This window comes from Equus quagga, chromosome 4, assembly GCF_021613505.1.
Source record: "Equus quagga isolate Etosha38 chromosome 4, UCLA_HA_Equagga_1.0, whole genome shotgun sequence".
Classification (NCBI taxonomy): Eukaryota; Metazoa; Chordata; class Mammalia; order Perissodactyla; family Equidae; genus Equus; species Equus quagga.
This window is the reverse complement of record NC_060270.1, coordinates 23,492,214-23,514,472: the sequence shown is the minus strand read 5'-3', so window position 1 is coordinate 23,514,472 and position 22,259 is coordinate 23,492,214. Positions and strand designations below refer to the sequence as shown.

Here is a 22,259-nt window from a genome sequence, read left to right as displayed (position 1 = left end):
GGCAAACAAGAGAAGACGCCTTTTGAGTTCCTTATTTATCAGAATCTCTGTGGGACCATAGTGCTTTTGCTCTTTATCAATCCAGGAGGGCTTCATGAGGGAAGAGATGTTTCAGAACCTGTAATGTTGTGGATAGGAGGAGGCAGCATGGAGAGAGGGAGAGAGTATGTCTGGGAAGCCATTAGATCCATTTTTCTGACAGTGAGTTTGGGGGGCAGGTAGAGAAGTTGGCTAAGGAGTGCCCTTCCTCCGTCCTTGAGTAGGCAGGTGCCAGCCCTGTTTCTCCATGCTTCCCACCTACTCTGCTGACACTTGTCTTCAGAGCTAGAAGGCAGGCTCCGCCGCCCCCAGCACAGAGGAGGGACTTACAGGAAGCCTCATGTTACAGAGAAATTATGGCCAAATTCTGATTTGTGGACTGGAGCAGAGAGGTGCTTCAGGTAGAACAAACCAGCAAATCATCGCCTAATCAGCCTGCTGGGCTTTGCAATGCCGTGTGTGATCCAGTGGCCGCAGACTGTATCTCCTAATGAGGCTCGATTCTGGCGGGTAAGTTTACAACCCCCAAACAAATGGTGTCTAAAGAGCCGGGATGGGGAGGTGGATGCACGGTGCTGCTGGGATCCACCGTCACCCCAGATAAGCCACAGCACGTTGTCCTTAAGCCCTGAGCCTCCGTGCTTGCTACCTAACTGCACAGAATCTGTTTCCCGGCAACTATTTGGGGACTTTGATCTTCCCCTCTTTTCCTGGCCCCGTCTCCTTCAAGGAGCCAGTTTTCTCTGAAAAGCCTGATGGGCCCTGGGGAAGAGGAGAGGAATCTCAGATGGGCCGCTTTGGGGGCAGTAAACAGCTCTGTGATTTCAGCTTTTGAAGCTATGTAAGCTGTGGTAGGTGTTGTGGTAACGCTCTGAAGTTTGCCATTTCATGGTCCCAGGGCGGAGCTGGGTCCCTACCTACTGTGCCTGTTCTTTCTGGGCTGGCTGGTCATATCAGGCCAGGCCTGGGTTTATGTAACTTCCAGGACTGACATGAGACCCACTCACCATGGAAGAGGGACAGAGGTCCTCGTTTGCTCCCACAGGGGTCACAAGCATCGGTAGGTGAGATCAGGCACAGACCAGGAAGACCATCCAGGGCCCTGGTGGGTCAGTCCAGGGGCAGCTTACAGGGAGAAGCCAGAGGGCAGCTCTGCATGGGGGACCTTTCTCCCCATCGGTGCGCCTGGGCAGCTTCAGGCAGCGACCCTAACTCACAGCCCTCTCTGGCCCACCAGCAGCTTCTGTGTGGTCGCTGGGGGCAATAAGCAGCGTGGGAACTGGATGGGTGGGTATGAGAAGCTTCCAGTAGAGTCGTGAGTTCCCAGCCCAGTCCCCCAAGTAAGGGTGTTGACTCTGTCAGAACACATGCTGATCAGACACAAAAAGATTTTGTCCCCTAGTGGAGCAAGGAGAGGGATGTGGAGAGCATTTTGGAGAAGGGGGCTCCTGCCTGGTCCACGCCACTCAGTAACCAGAGGCCTGCTGGCCATCCCAACCTGGGAGGGCTTCGCTGAAAGCTTAAGCGGGTGAGATTCCTCTTGAGGAAGTGTACCGAGGGCAGAGCCCACGCCTGTGGGAGCAGGAGGGCCGCATTCACCCCGCATTCATTTCTTTATCCAACTTTGACGGTCTCCGGCTTCGAGGAGCTCACAGCGCAGGGGAGGACGGAGGATGATTGAGACATGGTGGCCCTCACACAGCTGTGGGAGCCCACTTGAGGTCCCAATTAATTGGTTCTTTGGCTATTCTCCCAGCAGAGCTTTCCAGGCCCCACCCCAAGGCTTTCGGGAGATAACTGAGATGTGGGGTCAAGTCGCAGCTGGAAGCAGTGGGGCTGGTCCTAAACTGCCAAGTCCTGGAGGGATTGTTAATCTCTGTCCCCCAGGGCTGGCAGGAGGCTCCCCAGTGCCCTCGGCTCTCTGCTCGGGGTTAACTGCTTTCTGTCCGCTCCCTCCCTCCCCCTCCTCCTCCTGCTGCTGTCTGCTGTCCACGTTTGGTACTGATCACTTCCTCCCCAGTTGCCCGTTTGGACCCTTCCAGTGGGACCTAGGTGGCTGATGTTTCTGTAGACCCTCCCTGAACACAAAGGGGACAGAGTCGGGGGATGATTGAGTGAACTGTGTCTCATGTTTTTCCTCTCCTTTTGGACTCACCTCTACCTTCTCCTGTTCTGGAGGGGAGGGGCTCAGGGAAACGGGCTGTGAGTGCCTGGCTCTCTACCATTAAAGCCCTGATGCCTGTTCCTCATATGTGAAATGAGGGAATGTTCTAGAACAGGGTTCTTCCCAGTGTGGTCCTCGGACCAGCAGCATCAGCATCATCTGAGAACTTGTTAGAAATACAGCTTCCAGGGCATCCCCCAGACCACAGACTCAGAAACTCTGGGGGTGGGGCCCAGCAACGTGTGTTTAACATTCTTCTGGGTGATGCTGATGCGGCTCAGGTTTGAGGACCGCGGCCCTAGAACACCAAGGGGAGGGGACCCCCTTCCCACTGCAGCCTATGGCCGATCTCATCATCTCCCACATTGTCGTAACTAGTGACTTGCAAAAATCCAGTAGCCACATTCTGGAGCGTGACCAGTTATCTTAAGGGCATCATTAAATTCTCAAAATTATAAAAACAAACAAAAACCCCACTATACCCTAGCTTTTTCCGGAAAGGCCTGAAGGTGGTTTCCATCCCAGCCCCTTATGGGAGGAGCCTGCAGAGGGGGGCCGGCAATCCAGTGAACAATACGGGCATCTGCAGAGCACACCTTGGACCTGAGAACAGCTGCCCACCTCATGGATGCTGGCTCTGATCCTCCCACGTGCTCCCACAGCGGTGTCAAGAAGCCTGCCCTTTCAGAGCCTGTGGTGAGAGCCCTGCCCCGTGACTTTAATGCCGCTCTCTCCCCAGAGGAGCAGAATGCCCTAACATCTCTCTCCTGCTGCTGGCATTGAGCCCATCGCTGAGTTAATTCAAGCGATGCTAATAGCCAGTTTGCTGGGGAGAAGACCTCTTGCAGACCCCTAAATCCTACTTGCCGGGGTGCTGATAACAGGCTAAGACTCCTGTCTGGCCACCTGCAGTCATTCACAAAATAGTGTGTAGACGGCCCAGCACTGGCCTGGATTCTGTGTTGAGACCAAAGAAATAGAACCTTTGTCCCTGCCCTCCGTGAACCAGCCGTCCAGGAGGGGACAGCGCCACGGTCCTTAGTGTTTAATTTGGGCTTCCTCCCTCCTCCAGCTTTTCTCTCCTCCAGGCCCCTCTCCTTCCTTGGTGCAGACGGCTGGCATCACCTTCCTGGAGGTCCTCAAACCCCCGCTGGTCGCGCTCCGTCGGGTCAGGCTCAGCATCCCGCTTTCCGCTGGTTCTATGAGCAGCCAGCCCCAGCTGAGACCTTTCCCGGCCTTTCTCCGGTCTCCAAGGAGCCTGCAAGAAATGCAGCCTGAGAACACAGCCTCCCTGCCCTCCCCCACCGCTCTGTTCTCCTTGCCCACTCCCCCCAGCTCCCCAAGGCTCCCCCGAGCCTGCAGCCCCTGCCCCCATCCTGCTTGCTCCCTGCCCTCCCAAACTCATGTTTTATGCAGGAACATCCCCATTCTCATGGAAAGTACAGCAAAGTTTGGGAAAGAATTTCAAATCTCTTTTGAAGAGGGTGGAGCAAATGCAGGGCTCTGGGGTTAACCTCAGCTGAGTTTTTTCCTGGCTGAGTGGACGCCCCTTTGTGTGTGTGTGTGTGTGTGTGTGTGTGTGTGTGTGTGTGTGTGTGTGTGTTTCTTGTTTCCCTTCCATCCACCATTTACACTGCAGGGGGGTAGAGGCGGGCTAACCCACACAGACACACAAAGTGATGTGTGTGCATACATGTGTGTGGAGCCTGCCTCACCTCCCAGGGCCCCATCTTGCCCCTCCTCTGCCTTCTGAGGAGCACTAGGAGTGTCTTATCTTGGATTTAAACATTCTCAGAAATTTGAGAGGCACAGGGAAAAGAGATTGTTTGTTTTTTCAAACATTATAAAGAAAATGAACATTTGTATAAAGCTTTTTCGTGGCGATTATCACAAGATCTGATGTCCCTTTGTTTTGAAACATTGAAACGGTTGTATATAAATTGATTTGTAAAAAATAAAATTAGGGGGCCAGCCCAGTGATGCAGCAGTTAAGTTCACACATTCCGCTTCAGCAGCCTGGGGTTCGCCAGTTCGGATCCCGGGCGCAGACCTACCCTCTGCTTATCAAGCCATGCTGTGGTGGCATCCCACATATAAAATAGAGGAAGATGGGCACAGATGTTAGCTCAGGGCCAGTCTTCCTCAGCAAGAACAGGAGGATTGGAGCAGATGTTAGCTCAGGGCTAATCTTCCTCAAAAAAAAAAAAAAAATTAGCTTTGTTGGGTATATCAAACTCTACGTTACACGTTATTCTGCTAATAATTCCAGGTTCCCCATTGTAAAAGTGCCTGCCTCTTCAGATGTCTAGCATCGCTTCTAACAGTTTTTAAGAAGCAGGCAAAACCTTGCACAGAAGACTCCATCTACAATACACTTAGAGGAAGACAAAGGACAGTATTATGTTTTCTGGACTTGGTGTTGGCGAGAAACAGAAAAGCACTTATTTTCAGAAAAGGAATTGTGGAAAGAAAGGAGAGGGAAACCTTTAAATCTCATTGAACACAGTTTGCTCTGTAGAACTTTGTCTAATCAGCCTCATTCTCTGAACCGTCACCTTGAGTCATTTTTGATTCTTCTAACACTTTGTTTTTATCATCTTCCCAGAGTCCTGAAAACTGAAGATTTGCCTAGATTGAGACAAGCTTCTCTCCTTTTTCACGTGTTAATTTATTCCTTGATTTGTGTCATGTTTTTCCAAATATGGCTCCATTTCTCTCACGTGCAGTTGGAGACTTAGGGCGCAGATGGAACCATACAATGGCATTGCCACCGTGTTGGGGGGATTTGCTTGGGAGGGTCCCCAGCTTTCTCTAGACCCAAACCCCCAAAGTGCCCACTGTTTGCAGCATTGAGCAGCTAGGGCATATTTTGTGTTTGTTTGAGTAGATCTATGAAATGCTGTGGCCACTCCCCTCCCACCTCTCCACAGATCTGCGTCCAGATCCCAGATCCAGCCCTTTGACCACAACTGGAGTTGCTGAGGACAAAGCTTTTCCCATACTTGGTTAAAGTAATTTCTTTTACTTTCCTCTGTACTTATAAGTGAAAATGTGCTTGGATTCCCAGGAACAATTGATTTTTCTGTAGGTCATTTAGAAAAGAATGTCAGACAAGGAGCATCATTATATGCAGACAAAAAGATGGATGTAGCTTGTTTAAGGTAAAATCTTTTTGCATCGTTTTTAGAAACGGTTTGGGAACGTAAAAAAACCCCATCAACACTTTATTCATTCTGTAAAAGTTTCAGAATACAGAAATATATTTGAAATAATATATTTCAAAGAAGTCCTTGGGACCAAAAACGGGGAAATTATTTTTTTCCCTCATGTGTTTTTTCTGGGCCTTTACTTTTCAGTCTCATCCCTGGGGAATCTCTTGTATTAAGTGAATTTAGAATAAAATCTAGTTCCCTTTCCTCCTTGGTAGCTTTCTTTGTCATTATTCTTTTCTTAAAATTTTTATTATATTTTTTTGAGGAAGATTAGCCCTGAGTTAGCTCCTGCCAATCCTCCTCTTTTTGCTGAGGGAGACTGGCCCCGAGCTAACTGTGCCCATTTCCTCTACTTTATATGTGGGACGCCGACCACAGCATGACTTGCCAAGTGGTGCCATGTCCACACCCAGGATCTGAACCGGCGAACCCCAGGCCACCGAACTGGAATATCCAAACTTAACCGCTGTGCCAACCGGGCTGGCCCCTGTCATTATTCTTAAAGAAGAACATTTATGATGTGCCGGGAGTTCCACCATGCCTTTTGGTTGGAGGAGGTGTAGTCCAAGAGTGTCAGAGAGCAAGAGAGCAAAGAGATAAAGACATGGACCCAAAGCAAAGACCTCAGATGGGCATAAAGAGACATGGACAGATTGGCAGCCCCTAACTGACAAGTGACAAAGAAAGAGGGCTTTAGTGGCAAACCCAGACACCCTCCTAACAATGAGTCCATCCCCTGGCCATATGGGAGTTATTAGGGGGCCTCCAGGAACTTTGCCAGGCATCTCCATTAGCTGTGGGGGTGGGGAGGTTGAGCTCGCAGACCCCAGGGGATGGCCCACTCTGGGCCTTTGGACCCACATCTGTAGCGTCCAATACCTGGGTACCTGGAGGATGCCCTATGTGAATGAGCCTTTGAGAACCACTAGGAAGGCAGCCAATGAGAAGAGAAGGGGGAAAGGTTAGTTGGAGAATTACGGGCAAGCCCCCTGTATGTAGCAGTTGTTGTATGGTGGGGTGCCTCTGTGAGCCTTACCGGCTGTGTATTTATTTACCCCTCTTCACAGCAGGACCAGTTATGAGGCTGACGAATTAATGATTTACTAAAGGCCAAACCCTGCCCTTGCTTCTCCCGCCTCCTTGCTCTTGATTCCTACTGCCACATTCCCTGCCACTCCCCTTCCCTCCACCTTCACAGGAAATGATGTGATTGAGAGAACTACAACATTTACTGAGTGGTTGCTAGGGGTAGGTGAGGGTACCAGGCCTCCTCCCCATCGTACTACCAGTTTCCATGAAAGGCAGTCTCAGCCCCAATTCTTTCTCTATAGATATTTATTAATAAGCCAGCACAGAACAGTCAGACAACCTGTTCTGGAAGCTTGAGGAAGTCCCAGCTCTCCATCCTTTTAAATGGTCCAGGAGCATCTGGCCTGAACTGTTCCCTTGAGACAAATGTCACAGGATTTGGCTAACCTTCTGGTGCAGGGGTCCCGAACCTTGGAGGAGATGCTAAAGCAGTTTGGGTTGTTCCCCTCAAAGAAGAGCTCATAGGGAGGGGGGCGTGAATGATGACACAACTGGCTGGTTGTTTTTAACACCCTGATGACTTATTTTTTCTTTTAATTTTAATTGAGGTATTATAAAACAAATGTAGAAAACCAGAAAATAGATGTTTTAGTAGCAAGTTATATTAGGTCAGCATCTTACACCACTGCCCAGGTTGAGAAAGAACTTCGGCAGCCACTCTAGAATCTTCTCTGCATTCTAATCTCCATCTCCCCCCAAAAGTGGCTTGATTTCCTGTGTCTTTATAGTTTGTTTTTGTTCCTGATGGTTTTTAATCAGGAGGTGGGGCTTCAGCTTCCTGAACCCAGAACAACCCAGAATTCATCGAACCTGCAGCAGAAAAGATTTAAGTTAGACTGCAAAAAGAATTTCTAGGATTTTAGAATACTAGAAATCAGTGACATGGAAATAGAAAAAAATATCCTTGCGGTGATTTAGATGTGGTTCTGGTTGGAAGCAGGGAAATAAAGGAGATCACCCCATCAGCCCATCACCCCATCGTGCCTTTGCCCCATCACCCCTTCGCCCCATTGCCCCATCACCCCAGTCCTGGGGCTGCCCTCAGAGAGTTAGGCTGGCGGGAAGCCGCTTGCCTTTTCTGATCTCCAGGAGACTGAGGAGCCTCTGTGGTTGGGGAGGATGGAGACAGGTGACACCTCCTTCCACGGTGCCTGACTGGAAGAGGTCCTCCTGGTATCGTTGACCCCTCCTTCTGTGATTGGAGGCACGCTCTTCCTCCTGAAGCCTCTAATCCTGCTTTAGTCGGTCAGAGAGAGTGACTCTCGAAAGAAAGAATGGCCAGCTGGGGGACAGGCCTGGGATCTGAGCCCACCCCATTCCCGGGTGACCAGGGCAGCCGAACAAACACACTCTGGCCCCCGGCCCAAGGGACACCAGGCAAGGTGCCTGGAGGAAATGGGGCAGTGGAATAAGAGGGAAGTGAATGGTCTCCTGCTTTCCCTGCATTCAGTGTGTGGTTTCCATGGGGCCCCAAGTGTGTTTACAGGCAGCAGACCTGGGTGGGGGAGCCCTGGGGGACTGGGCTGCAGGGCTGCAGGGACAAGAAAGGGAAGGCTGAGGGGGTGGGCAGGGAGGGCTGGAGCACTTGAGCAACCAAATAAAAAGTTGGCTGTCGAATGCTTTTTGCCAACCATAGTCAATTCTTAATTATCCCCGTAATGGGAGGGAGCAGTGGCAGGAATGATTCAAAGCAGTGAATAATCCCAAACCGTTTAAGCTACATGATTTTTAAAAGAGAGAGAAGGAGATTTCCCTTCCTAATGATGTCTGGCTGAGGCTGATGTTAAATGGGGGAAGTATTAACAGCAAGCTCCCTGGGGATCAAGGCTAGAACCAGTCTTATTTAATATGTTTATAAATTATTTAGAGTTCACATTTCCTGATTTTGTGAACAGGGGCTGGGAAAGGGCTGTAAGTCCTCCCAGGAGCCAGAGGAAATCCTCGTCCAGAGCTTATGCACTCATCAGAGGGAATCCCCAAGTGGGAAACCAAGAAGAGATTGGAGGTGTCAGGCTAACCAGGCCAACTCATGGGAGGGGCCTAGGTCAAGAGAGCCCCACCCCGACCCCTGCAAGCCTATGCCTAAAAGAAGAGGACAATGAGTCTCTGCTCTAGAACATTGAATGGCACCCAGCTTCTCCCAAATTAAGTGCATTCAAGGCCCTCCATAGCATGGTCCCAACCTCCTCTCTCATCACTCCAGCCATGCTCCTGACATGAAGAATAACAGCCTGTAGGACCTGGTGACCTGCCACAGTCACATGGCTAAATGCAAAGCACTTGGACCTGTACCCAGAATTCTGACTCAGAGTCTCTCCATCCATCCATGTCACACTGGATCCTGGCTGACTCCCAAAACCATACTTCAGCTTCCTGCCTCTTCTCCTGTATCTACTGTCAGGATTCTGTTGATCTCATGTGCTACCTCCTCTGAGGAGCTGTCCCTCTCTAAAAGTGCTCTCTTTCTCTCTGCTCAGAAAACCGATGTGCCTCTCTCATGGCTCATGTCAATCTCCACCTGTGTGACAGCCTTGCTGTTCTTGTCTCATTCCACCCAGACACCGAGAACTTCTTGCTTTGTCTCTCCTGCCCTGAGAGCCTCCAGCACACTGTCTTGCTCCTGGTGCATGGCATCCAGGGGTTAGTTGAGTAGAGAAGGATGGGACCCTCCCTTGGAGTGGGTGTAGGAAGTTAGAGCTGAGTCTCACAGGCCAGGCCTGCCTTGGGGATGTGATGAGTCCATTTCCTGAGAGCCCTCACCTGTTAGTTTTCTTGAGAAGCCGTCCAGTGCAGACTGGCTGTGCATTATCCTAGGCTGGGGTCAAGTCCTTCCCTTGTTGCACATGGAGCAGCCCCCATGACTGCGTGTCTCCCAAAGTGTGGCTCCCAGTCCCCTGCCTCAGCCTCACCTGTTGCATCCTGCCCAAGAGGAATCTGTGCAGGGCCTGGGACCCACATGGTGACCACCTCTTCAGGTGTCTCTAATGTGCAGGGAGGTCTGAGAACTGCTCCTAAAGGGCAGGAGGGCAGCCCTCCAGGATTTGTGGAGGTCATGTGGAGAAGTGTGTTGTGTGCAAGCACACATGCACTTACACACATGGACCTGCAAGAGCCCAGTGTGTGTACATGTCCACATTTATGGGAGCCATTCCAGTAACTACATCCACTCCTTCTTCACCAAGCCCCCAAAGTGCCACCTGGGGACGTGACTTAAAAAATGATTTGGTAATACATACTATATCATAGATAAACCTTGAGGACATTATATTAAATGAAACAAGCCAGTCACAAAAGGACAAATACTGTATGATTCCACTTATGTGAGTTACCCAGTATAGACAAATTCATAGAGACAGAGAGTAGAACAGTGGTTACCAAGGGCTAGGGAAGCGGGGAATGAGGTGTTAGTATTGGATGGGTACAGGGTTTCTGTTGGGGAAGATGAAAAATGTTCTGGGGATGGATGGTGGTGATGGCAGCAATATGAATGGACTTAATGCCACTGTACACGTAAAAATGGTTAAAATGCTAAGTTTTGTTATGTATATTTTACCACAATAAAAATTATAATAATTTGGGCCATTTCCCTGCCTTGGGGAGAGACTTACTGGCCAGAATGATGGACTTTGCTCTGGCCTTGAAGCTCTCTGGGGAAGGTGGGGTTGCATTCACCACTGCCCTGCCCAGCGTCCCACACCCCCAGAGACAGGGAGACCTTCCTTGGGTCTTTTAGATCCATGCCATGATAAGTCATCCTGGGACAGGAGGGGTTTGTGTCATGATCAGAGACTGGCTTAAGAACAAGACAAAAGGGAGATGATGCTTCTTTGCGTGGGGGAAGCTAATAGCAGAGTCCAGTAGACAATGTGGATGACATCAGATGCTTCCAAGTGATGAAATGTCTGGTCACCTGATGTGTGTGGCCCAAAAAGTGTCAGCTTCACTTTACCCCAAATATGTAAGGCCAAATTTAGGGAAAAATAGGTAAAAGTCATGTCCATAAGTTGAGAGTTGCCAGTGGTCTGCCACAGCTCAGCAAATCTAAGGAGCCATTGGAAATGGTCCCCTAAAGGCTTTGGCCCTGTGTGCTGGTTTGGCCAAAAAGATTAGCCAAGCAGCCAGATGTTATGGTGAGAGTGTCAGAAACAGCATGGCACTTGGTTCTGACCTCGGCAAAACCAGATGTGTGGCCTGTTGTTCCTGCTTTAAGGTGTTGTCTTTCTAAAAGTCTGCCAGGACTCCCATGCAGGAAGGAGAAAGTGAGGTGGGGGCCATCCCAATCACGAATCCTTTCTCCCTATTAAGATTGTAGCTGAGGTGACCTATGGACTTGATCCCCAAGCCCCTGAAATCAGGATGGGGGCGAGGTGAGGGGCAGCCCTTGAAGCTGGCAAAAGGCAGCTTTAGCGCAAGTGAAAGTAAATGCTATTTACGCAGCGGGTAGTCAACTATGTGGACCTTGTAACCCCTAGAAGTGGCGTCAGCTAAATATAGGAACAGACTCAGGGAGAGTGTGGAAATGTTCATGGATGACAAGCTATAATGGGTGGTCAGGGGCTGCTGGGCCTCAGGGCCAGCTTCTGTGGTCCGTGTCAGGCAGAGTGGCTTTCCTGCTGGAAGCCCCCTGAGTGCTCTCAGAGACGGAGGGGCCACGTCTGCTCCATGGCTTCAGTTCTGATTTTCCTCACGCTCTCTTGGCTTTACTTTGTCCTTACAGCCACGGGCGTCTCTGGTCATCCCCTCTCAGCCCTTCAGAGACTTGAGGATCTTGACTCTTCCCCCACCTCCCATCCCACTGATGCTCTTGTTCCTTCCCCGGTCCATGGAGTCTCAGTCCTTGATCCTTTTTTTCGAGGTGCCCCCACATCTCCCTCTGAACCCCACGCTGCCACTGTGCAGTCACAGGGCTGGCTGGAGAAGGTCACCAGACCAGCTCAGGGTGACTGGCAGTGGAGGGAGCATGATGGTGTTGAGAGCACATGAAACGGGTGGAAACAGAGCAGCCCAGAGCTGCAGGACACCATAACAGGTGCCCAAGAGGCCTGGAGGGAGGAACAGCCATCAGCCGCCTTACCTCCCCTTTGCTCTGTTGAGCTGAACGTGCATTTATGGAGTGCCTATGCACTCCGCATCAGGATAAATGAGTCTTCCAGCATGACGCCGCGTCCTTCCTCTACCTGTGGAGAAGGGCTGGCAGAGCTCCACTCTGGGCCGCCTGGCTGAGGCTTGCGTCTCCCTAACCCTGTTATGCTGAGATGCCAGTGCTGGGAGACCAGCCTAAGCAACCACTGAGTGTCTCTTCCCGCCTAACTCCCTCTACTCTCAGGCTGTTACCTACCTGGCTGTTCGGTTTTCAGGGGCATCACTTTGACCCATGATCTATGGGAGTCCATTAAAAAACAAGTTGTGTCATAATGGGCTTCTACTATCCAGGATTGATTTTCCTCTTTTCTGCAGGAAAGGAAGCACACGACCGGCTGGTGTTTGGGATGCCGAGGGGTGCCTGCGGCCCCGCGCCCCACCTCCCCCGCTGGCCTGTGAACATTCAGCTGCTCGCTTCCCCAGCTGAGTGAGTGGTTCTTTTCAGGGGCAACCGACTGCACACAGATTCCTGAGCCATGATCTCATCAGCTCGTGAGAGGCTGAGCACGTCCGCCAGCTCACACGGGAGAGAGAGGGGCACTCTGGGGTCCAAGCAGGGTCAGGGGAGGATCAGGGGTTTGCCCTTTGGGTTAGCACCAGGGCTGGTGCAGACACAAGTCTTGCCCTCTGTCTCCTGTCTGTCTGCAAATACTGCTGTGGATCCCCACCTGGGGCAGGACTCTCTGGCAGGCTCCCCGTCTGCCGTCACTGTACCTGCTCCACAGCCCCCAGAGGACACAGGCTTGCAGGGGGGCCCGGCTCTGGCTTGGACGCCTTCCTGCCCACACTGTTGCCTTCAGCATTCCTCAAGTCAGCAAATATTTATGAAGCTCCTACTGCAGCACTTCCCAAAGTGGGCCCTGGAGCCTTTGGATTGGAACCATCTGCAATGATGGTTAAAATGCTGGCTCCTGGGCACTATGCCAGATCTAATGCGTCCGAATCTCTGGGATAGAGCCTGGGGATCTGCACTGTCATCAGTTCTCCCAAGGGGTACTTTTGCACCCTGATGTTTGAGACTTGCTGGCTGTGATGGTTAATTTTATGTGTCAACTTGGCTGGGCCACAGCATCCAGATATTTGATCAAACATTATTCTGGATGTTTCTGTGAGGATGTTTTTGGAGGAGATTAACATTTAAACTGGTGGCCTTTGAGTGAAGCAGATTGCCCTCCATAAGGTGGGTGGGCCTCGTCCACTCAGTTGAAGGCCTGAATAGACCCAAGACTGACTTCTCTCAAGCCAGAGTGAATTCTGCCAGAAGATGTCCTTCAGACTTAATCTGCAACATCTTCTTCCCTGGGTCTTTAGCCTGCCAGCCCACCCTGCCAATTTTGAACTTGCCAGCCTCCATAATGACAAGAGCCAATTCCCTAAAATCAATCTCTCTCTTTCTCTCTCTCTCTATTTCTGTGTATATATATATTTATGTGTGTGTGTGTATTTATGTATATATTGGTCCTATTGGTTCTGTTTGTCTGGAGAACCCTAACTAGTATACTGGCTTACTGTGTGTAAGGCCCTGGCCAGCACAATCACACCTGGGCAGATGTCAACTTAGAGCAGATCCCTGCCTGGCTCTGCTCATCAGCGCTGGCCCTGCAGGCACCTGCTCCGAGGCACCAGAGGGGCTGGCTGGACAGGGCAGTAGTTGTGGTTGCTCATCCCTGACTCTTCTCTGGATGGAGGGTCCCAACCCTGCTGCCCTCCACAGTATAGGGCTTAGCTCCTATTACCAGACTTAGCAAATAAAAATACGGGTTGCCCGGTGAAATTTGAATTTCAGATAAGCAATGAAACATATTTTAGTACAAGTACGTCTCATGCAATATTTGGGACATATTTATACTAAAGGAAAATCATTGTCATTTTTCTGCAATTCACATTTCACTGGGCATCCTGCATTTTATCTGGCAGCCCAATGGCAGATCTGGACACTTCTGTCCCCAACTTGGAATCAGCAATTGTTTCCTGTTAATTGTAAAGCCATTTCCAAAGGGCTTCCTCATGGGTGATCTCATCCATCCTTGCAATGATAGGGAGGCAGAGGAGGCATCACCATCACCATCATCCCCATCATCCCCATTTCACAGTGCGAGCTGAGGCCAGGAGGCTATCAGAGGTTCCCAGCTGAGATCAGAGCAGCCCTGGATGCACAGTGGAACCACCTGGAGGTTTTTAAATCACTCACATATGTATTGGTGATGTGTATGATGTTTGCAACTTACTTTGAAATGCATCAAAAAATAAAATGGATGAATGCCTGGGGAGAGGGCTGATGCATAGATATGCGCTAAAGCAAATAGAGCAAAATGTTGATGAGAGAATCTAGGTGGTGGGCATCCTGGTATTCACTGTATAATCTTTTAACTGCTTTGTATGTCTGAAAATATTTATAAAAGGCTGGGAGGAAAAAAATGTGGATGCCTAGGTCCCACCCCTAGACCAATTAAATCAGAATGTCTGCAGGTGAGGCCCAGGTAGCAGTGTCCTTTCAAAACTGCCCAGCTGATCTGATCCAACCCAGCACTTCTCTCTGTGTACTAGGCACCACCTGGAGGGTCCAGGTACCTTACATCAGGGGTTCCCCAACTGAGAGTACATCAGAGTCTGGAGGGCTGGTCAAAACAGATTACTGGGCCTCATCCCCAGACTTTGTAATCTAGTAGGCCTGGGATGGGGCCTGAGGATTTGCATTTCTGGCAAGTTTCCAGGGGATGCAGATGCTGCTGGTCCAGGGACCATGCTTTGAGAAGCACTGCCCTCACATACACAGCCAAACACAGGGTGGGTAAATGCAGAGAGCTGTATGAAGCACGTGCTGCATCTGTCAGCAGAGGAAGCCATTAGCTGTGTAAGGGTCAGAATAGGCTTCCCAGAAGAGCTGGCGTCTGTGTGAGCCTTGAAGGAGGGGGGCATTTTCAGTGGAAAAGAGGGCGTATGCGGGGAGGGAATAGTAGAAGCAGAGACGTGGAGGTGGGCAGTCACTCGTGTGAGGGGCGGCTAGATTTGGGATGAGCTGAGGAGGTGGGGATGGAGGGGCAACGGCCAGAGAGGAGGCAGGGAGGGCAGCTTGTGCCAGATGGAAGGAGCCTTGCTATGCACAGCGTTCGGATTTGATCATGTCTGCAGTGGGATGTTGGTAGAAGTTTTTAGCAGCAGAATAATGTGACCAAATCGTCGCCCGGGCCTGTTGTTCTGGCAGCTCTGTGTAGGATGGATTGGAGGAGAGATGAAAGATAAGAAGCGTACTCAGTAGGCTATTGTGAGCATCTGGAAAGAGCAACGTGGAGGGTCTGCATAATCACAACACTAATAATGATGATAAAATAATGGCTGACATTTATTGAGTACTTTCTGGGTACCAGCCAGGGCTATGTGCTTTTGTAAACATTACCTTTTTTAATCTTCACAACTGCCCCACAGGGTCTTACAGATAAGGAAACTGACTCAGGTTAAGGAATGCCCAGGCTGGGATTCGAACCCAGGGCTGTGCGTTTTGTGTGAGTGCTCATGCAAAGGCAGGGAGGGTGATGGGGAGAAGAGGAGGCCAGCAGGTCCCTGCCTTGATCCTGCCTCCTTGTGCAGTCATCAGTTTCCCTGGCTCAGGGTCTCTCTTCTTTCCCCTCCTGAGGCCGGGGCCTGAGCCAGGAGAGGCGCATCCATCACTTTCCTTCCCCTCCTGTGGGCAGTGGCTGCTGTCCTGGCAGGCACGGCCTCAGCTGTACCTCCCTCCACCCCACCCCCGGGCCCAGTGCTCACTCTCCATCCCGTCTCATCCAGCGCCCCACACAGCTGCCTGCAGACATTTGACTGAAGCTTCTAGGAGAAAAATGACGTTGCTTCCCACTCCCTTCTATGTCCTGCTGTCCTTGGGCCTGAGCAGAGAACACTTCCAGGCACCTCCCCAGAATTCTTGCATTTCAGATTCTCCAGCCGGCCCCTACCATGGCCACTCTGTGTCAAGGCAAGGTTCCATTATGGAGAAGGAGATGGGGGGAAGCTGCAGGGTAGTAAGAGATAAAGTCCTTATAGAAAAATGCCTGCAGATAGTAAGCCCATTAGCTTTTATTCTTATTATAACTGGACTCCATGAATGTGGAGCTTAAGGGGCTTGGCACCAAGGGCCAGGTTTAAAGAGAGACATTCATTAAGCACTGGAAGGGCTTTGTCAGATCTTGACCATCTTTCTGTCTCTAAGAAGGGCTGCTTTTATACCGGGTCAGAAAGAGCTCACTGTGCTTCTCTTAAAGACCCTCCTGCTCTCCTCCCATCCCCTGGCTCAGGGCTGAAGCTCTCTGTACTGGCCCCCACCAGGCCCCCAAGGCCTGCTTGCCTCCTAGACATCATCCACCTGAGAGGTGCTCAAGCACGTGCCCTGCCCTGCCCCCACCCCCAAGCTAGAAGGACCAGGGACCTGCCTCATAGGTACCAAGTGCTGAGGCTACAGTGAGGCTGCGTCATCACACCTACTGGAGAAGCCTCGTAGGAATGAGTCTGGATCTCAGACAGGTGAGTGTGCATCCACGTGCACATTTGCACGCTGTGGGTGTGTGTTTGGGGCAGTGGTGGTGGTGCAGTCCCAGGTCTGGTCTTCATTCAGACCCACATTTCACCAGTCTATGCAGGAGAGATAGAGCTCACCTGGCAAGGGAGGGGAATGGGAGCAGTTCCTAGAAAGGCTTCTTGCTGGGGCTGGACAGGGGTGCACAGTGGGGCTGCGTGTGCCCTGTCCTCTGTCCCAACCTCTCCTGCCCAGCAGCCAACCACCTGTGAGCCTCCTTCCTCCCTGGGCTGCAGCAGGTGTCATGTGCGGGGAGCAGAGGAGGGACGGTGGGCCTGGGCCCTCTCTCCTGGCTTCCCTCAGCCAACCACTTGCTGCCAGATGGAGCTGGGCACTGATGGGGTGTGTGCGGGGAATGGCAGCTGGCTCCCAGCCAGCCCATGGCCTTGCCCTTGTCAGTTGGGACATAGTTATGCTTTGGATGTTCAGGAAACTGAGCTGGCAGGACTCAGATCACCAGGAACAGAGTTCGGTGAGGAAAACTCTCAGCCTTCCAGGAGGGATCTGAGGAATTCCAGAATTGCTCCCCAGCTCCCCCTCCCCCCACCCTGGGCTCCACACTGTCTGCCCTCCCTGGGAATCTGCCGCCCACCAAGTGTGCAGCATCACACAACTCCATCACAGCCTCCAGCCTCTTATCCCTTTGCTGTTTTATTTATTGCACAAACACCACCATAACAGCGAAAACATAAACCAAAAGGGAAAAAAACTCCTTCCATTTCATGACCTTAACAGATGAACTGTTCAATTTTCTTTGTTCCTGTCTAGCCCCTGTCCATGTTGCACCCTTCCCTCCTTCCTTCTGCACTCCTCCCCACTCCTCTTCTTTCTTTCTCTCTACAAGAGGAAAGGGGGCTGACTCCAGCACCCTCCACAGCCTGCCAGGCTTTGCCCCTCTCCCCTTGGGGTTGGGGAGGAGACACGCCTGCCACACGGAGGTTTGGGTGCCATTCTCAGTTGCATCTCAGAAGCTGAGCTGGACCAGCTCGCGTACCCTGGGCTTAGCAGCTCATTGGCTGGGTCCCCTCAGGGGTCTGGGCGCCCAGACCCGGTTGGCATCCCTGACTGGGAAGCTGGGGGTGGGAAGGGAGAGAAGGACAGAAATGTAACCTGAACATAGGCTGGAGTTTGGGAGGCCAGAGACGCAGACTGGGATGAGTAGCCGTCGTTTCTCTTTCCTGCCCTAGTCTCGATACTGCTCACTCCCCAAAGAGGGTATTATGAGTGATTTTTCTGGGGACCTTGGGATTCATTTCTAGCTCCCAGATTTCTGAAACAAGGTCTGTAGACACTGAATTGCATGTCTTCAGTCAGGAAGGGCTCTCTCAGATTCAGGCTCCCAGCCTCAAGTTGCTCGGAGCCCTATCCAGTGTGAGCCATCAAGGCTTGACTTGGGGAACAGGTTGCATCCAGGAGCTGGAGAAGGTGCAGCCTAGGAGGGCAGGTCTGAGTAACTGCCTGCTCTGAACGTGTGGGTCTGCAGCCCCTCTCAGGGCCTCTGACTTCTCATCCATTGAATGGAAAGCATAGCAACCTGCCTGCAGACTGCACGGGGGTCTGATGGGGTCGTGGTTGTGAAGAGCAGCAAGAGCCCGTCAGAGGGAAGGGGACACTAAGCTTTCTGATGAGTTGTTTCCACTGCACCCAACCCAGCATCCGAACCACTCTCACCAACTCCTGGGGACCTCTTTCCCACTACTGGACCTATTTGCCCAGGAGCATCCATGGGATCATCTGGAGCTAGAGGATTAAATGAGGAGCTGAATAAAGTCAAACCATAGCACAGATAATGCAAAACTGTGTAATCCAAGAACAATTTTTATTTGAGTCAAGTGCTGAGGATGACTGGTCCAGGCTGAGTTTTGCTCACACACAGCTGGATGAGGGGAGAGATGTAGAGGGTGCTGGATGGCGGGGAAAGGGGCTGGCACACTTAAACCCTGTGTGTAACCATGTGGCTTGGAGTCGCATTGATTTGGACAATTCATACGTTGTCAGTACACACTCTCCCCAACATTAATGCCTGAATCCAAGAAGTCCATTACTGCTGGTTTCCCGGAAACCTGGAGAGCCAGTATTGCAGAAAGGTCCCACCAGCTGCCGTCCTGTTCCTTGTCACCATGGACGGTGGAGTAAGAGGGTTTAAGTTGGAATAGGAAGAAAGCAAGTTAGACAGTGGAAGAACTTTCTGCCTGGAGAGGTGAGGGACTCTTCTCAAACCTCTCCAGACTGGAGGAGGGATCCAGCCGTGGTGGGCCTCCCAGTGAATTCATTCCGTCAACAGGACTTTGTTGACCACTTATTTTACTCACGGTGCCACCACTTTTACAAGCATTTCCTCTTCACGACAAGTCTGTGAAGAAGTTGTTATGACTGTTGTCGTCGTTGTTGTCATTATCCGGGTTTTAAAGAGAAGGGAGGCAGTGGGGCCCAGTGATTCCAAGCACAGCGCCTGGCTTGCTCCCGCTGGGAGTGTTTCTGTTGACTAGCTCAGGGGGAGGGCTGGGGCTCTGCATTCAGAGTCCACGCTCCTGTTGCCACGCCCTGCCTACCTTCCTGAGAGCTGTGGGGAAGGCTTCCTTCGCAGAGGCACACCACCACCGCCACAGCGTGCAAACACCTTCCCCGTCGGGCACTCAGGGTGGAAACTCACATTCACTCATTCAACAGACATAGGGCTGGGGATCCAGAGGTGAATATGACATCATTCTTGTCAGCTCTCAGCAGACTTGTTAATATCTTTGCTTCTGAGCCCACTCTGGATTCAGAAAACGTTTCCAATCGATTACCTTGAGTAGAATTATCACCTGCCACATCTTCCTTCTCAAGGTTGGCTACTTTATGAGTGTCTAAACTTTCAACCATGAGTGGGCACATTATTCAAAGTCCCTTTGGCTAAGAGCAAAGATTCCTTACCCTTTGTTCCACCATTCAGTCATTCTCTCACTCAACAAATAACTCAGTGTCTGCTACATGTCAGGTGTTGTGTTAGGAGCTAAGGATACAGTGCTGAGCAAAACGGACATGGTTCTTGCCCCTAGGAGTTTACAGACATTAACCAGACAATTCCCCCATCCTGCTCTGATGTAGTCCCAAACACTAAGGTGTTTGTTTAGGAGTGACTTCCTCAGGTGTGGCATTTCTGGGGCCCTATGCTGCACTAGGGTTGGCCCGTCCTGTCTTTTGGGAATTAGAGGACACTGGGTGGTCCCCAGGGACCAGGTCCTGGTTGCTCCTTCCTTTTGGAAGGAGGCGAGGGAAGCAAAGGATGCCTGTAACTCTTTGGGCTTCCTGCCTTTTGATCCAGCCCTTCCTGTGAGAGTTGCCCAGATGGACACACATAGACGGACTCCTAAAGAGGAGGCCATTCTGCTAACCCCCCAAAAATAGGCGTATTTTGAAGAGGGGCCTCGTTTCTCTGTGGAGATTGATGGCTTGAGAAAAGGGGCACTGGAGTTAGGCTCATGTGGATTCTAGCCCCAGAACTGTCACTTACTAGCTGTGTGACTTGAGCAGGTCATGAACATCTCTGTGCCTTAGATCCTCAGCCGTAAAGTGGGGGCAATAACACCTACCTTGCAGGAACGCTGCAATGATTAAATGAGATACTGTTCATGAAAGCTGCTGACGCCTATTTGACATTAATAGGTGTGCCCACCCTTCCTTCGGTGTACATATGACTTGCAACTTCTTAGGAATGTGATTACCTCTTGAGCTGATGCTGAAAAAAAGCTAACAAATCTTAAAAGGTAAGGAAGTATAAAGTTCCCCTACTGCAGAACCAGTAGGCTAGAACAGTGGTTCCTGAGGACTGGTTCTTGACTCAGTGTCACCTGGGAACTTGTTAGAAATGCAAATTCTTGGGCTCCACCTCACCTCTGAATGCCCGAGTCAGAAACCCTGGGGAGGGGGCCCAGCAATCTAGTTCCACAAGCCCTCCAGGTGATTCTGCTGTGTGCTGAAGTGTGAGAACCACTGGGCTGGAGATTGCAAACTGGCTGTCAGTGGGCCAGATTCTTTCACAGATGTGTTTTGTTGGGCTCTGTCCTCAGCTGGAGCTGAGTAGCAGCTGCCCCTGATGGGTGGCTGTGCCTTTCTGAACGGGTTACAGTCTTCACTTTGCCACTTCCTTCTGCGTTACACCAGCTGGCCTCGCTTACTTGGCTCCCCAGCCCCCACCATCATCCAAGTTTGCAGCCAGGGGACCAGGCAGGGGGACCGTGTGGGTCTGACTGGTCCTGAACGTCAGTCTTAGATGCTGAGCTCCCTGGCCCAGTAGGAACAAGAGGATAGACAGTTTTCTAATTCCTAAAACCAGCAGTCAGATCCTGCTGCTTTCACTTCAGGATTTGGCTTGAAGTGTTGTGAATTCCCAGCACATCACACACCCACGTTCAACTGTGGGTCCAAAAATACCTTCCGCAGCCAAATAGAGATGATTTTTACGTTCCCCACTACCTTGGATTATCTGCCTCGCTGCTCTCCGCCACCCCCGCCATTGGTCCAGCTGGTGCACAGTGACTGAAAAGGGATGGCTGATGTGGAGGAGCAGAAGGGGCCAGCGGTTCCAGCGCTGGCAGCAGCGAGCCGCTCAGGGGTCACAGAGGACTGACTTACCCCAGAAGTAGAAATATAGGTGGGCTCCAGGAAGGCTGGGAGGACCCAGGGGCTGTGATGTCTGGGGAGTGGAGCAGGATGGGAGTGGAGCTGGGACCTCTTATTGCAGAGGTTGGAACAGCGAGTCATGTTTGAAGGCCCTGATGGCAGCAGGCATTCCCGACCAGGAGAGATGAAGAAGATGGATCCAGAACCTAGCACAGAATGGGATGTAGGGAGGAAGCCCTGAGCGGTGGGAGAGGAACTGAACTGGACTCAGTCTTGACCCAGGACTGAGGAGGAGACCTGGAAAGCTTCCCTGCTCTGCACCCTCACAGCTGGAGAGAGCACCATGCCCCCGCCCCACCCCTCCCTTCCCGAGGGAATCTGTCTCTACAGCAGCCCCATATGGAAGTGGGAAGCTGGCTGGCTAAGAGCATGGGCTTTGGCATCGAGTGGACCTGAGGTCAGATCTGGCTCAGCCACTTGCTACGTGACCCTGGGCAAGCCACCCAATCTCTCAAGTTTTCTCATCAGTCAAAAGGCAATAAAGCCTATTTTATAGGCATAGGGTGAGGATAAAAAGAGAAAACATTTGTAAAACAGCACACTGTCTATCATGCAGTAAAGAACACAATAATGCTTAGATATAATTATTTGAGAGCAGAAACTATGTATTTTTGCCAGAAGAACTGGTGTCTGGGATTTGGCAAGTTAGGGTCATTGATGAGAAAAATGGAATCAGATGTAAGCATTAATAAGTGAACAGAAGACCATGGAATTCTCAAAAGAGGGGTTTCCCAAAGAGAGAGATAGTGTCTTCCCCTAATACTTGAGGCTCATGACATTTACCCGGGCCCTTGATAAATGTTGGTTCATGGAGCAGAAAAGATGCAAGAATGTTCTGACAACGATGGGTACCGGATACTGATGAGGTCGTCTAAGAGGTGTAGTGGACATGAAGTGACCCCTTCCCCTCCTCAAATCCAGCTGCCCTGGACTGGGGAGGAGCTGTCTTGCCTGGAGCCTGGGGGGATGGGCAGGATGACCTCAGATGTCCACATAAGGCATTATTAACCTCCGGAAGATCCAAATTTACCTGATTTCTCCCTGTCCTTTCTTACACAGAAATAATTCCAATTGTGTTGGTGTAGGGGTTGGGATGGAGTACATAATAGTGCAAACAGCTGCCCCCCACCCTTCCAATCTAAGAGGCACAGTACCTGGGGACGGGACCCCCGAGGCCCTTCCAACCCCCACCCCACCCCACTCCTAGGTCACCCCCAGGACCACTGTCCCTTCTGACTCAGGTTCATTGCTTCTAGGGAGCCCAGACCTGTAAAAAGGGCTTGGGGTGGGGGATTAGCATCCATGCAACCCCGACTCTGTCCAGCTGTGTAAATGGCTTAGAGGCGAGAAAAGCAGACTGTGATGATCACAATTATAATGAGAG

General features: G+C 51.1%; 1 protein-coding gene across 6 annotated transcripts in view; it reads left to right on the top strand.

Annotated features, from left to right (window-relative positions):
* SEMA5B (semaphorin 5B) overlaps window positions 1–22,259 on the top strand; it is a 116,497-nt gene that overhangs the window by 37,655 nt on the left and 56,583 nt on the right. For 2 of the 6 annotated variants that reach the window (XM_046659717.1, XM_046659716.1), the window contains exon 2: window positions 11,962–12,073. The exons of the other annotated variants lie outside the window; for them this stretch is intronic. The gene's annotated coding sequence lies outside the window, so the exon portion shown is untranslated. The remainder of the gene's footprint in view (window positions 1–11,961; window positions 12,074–22,259) is intronic. 6 annotated transcript variants of the gene reach the window in all.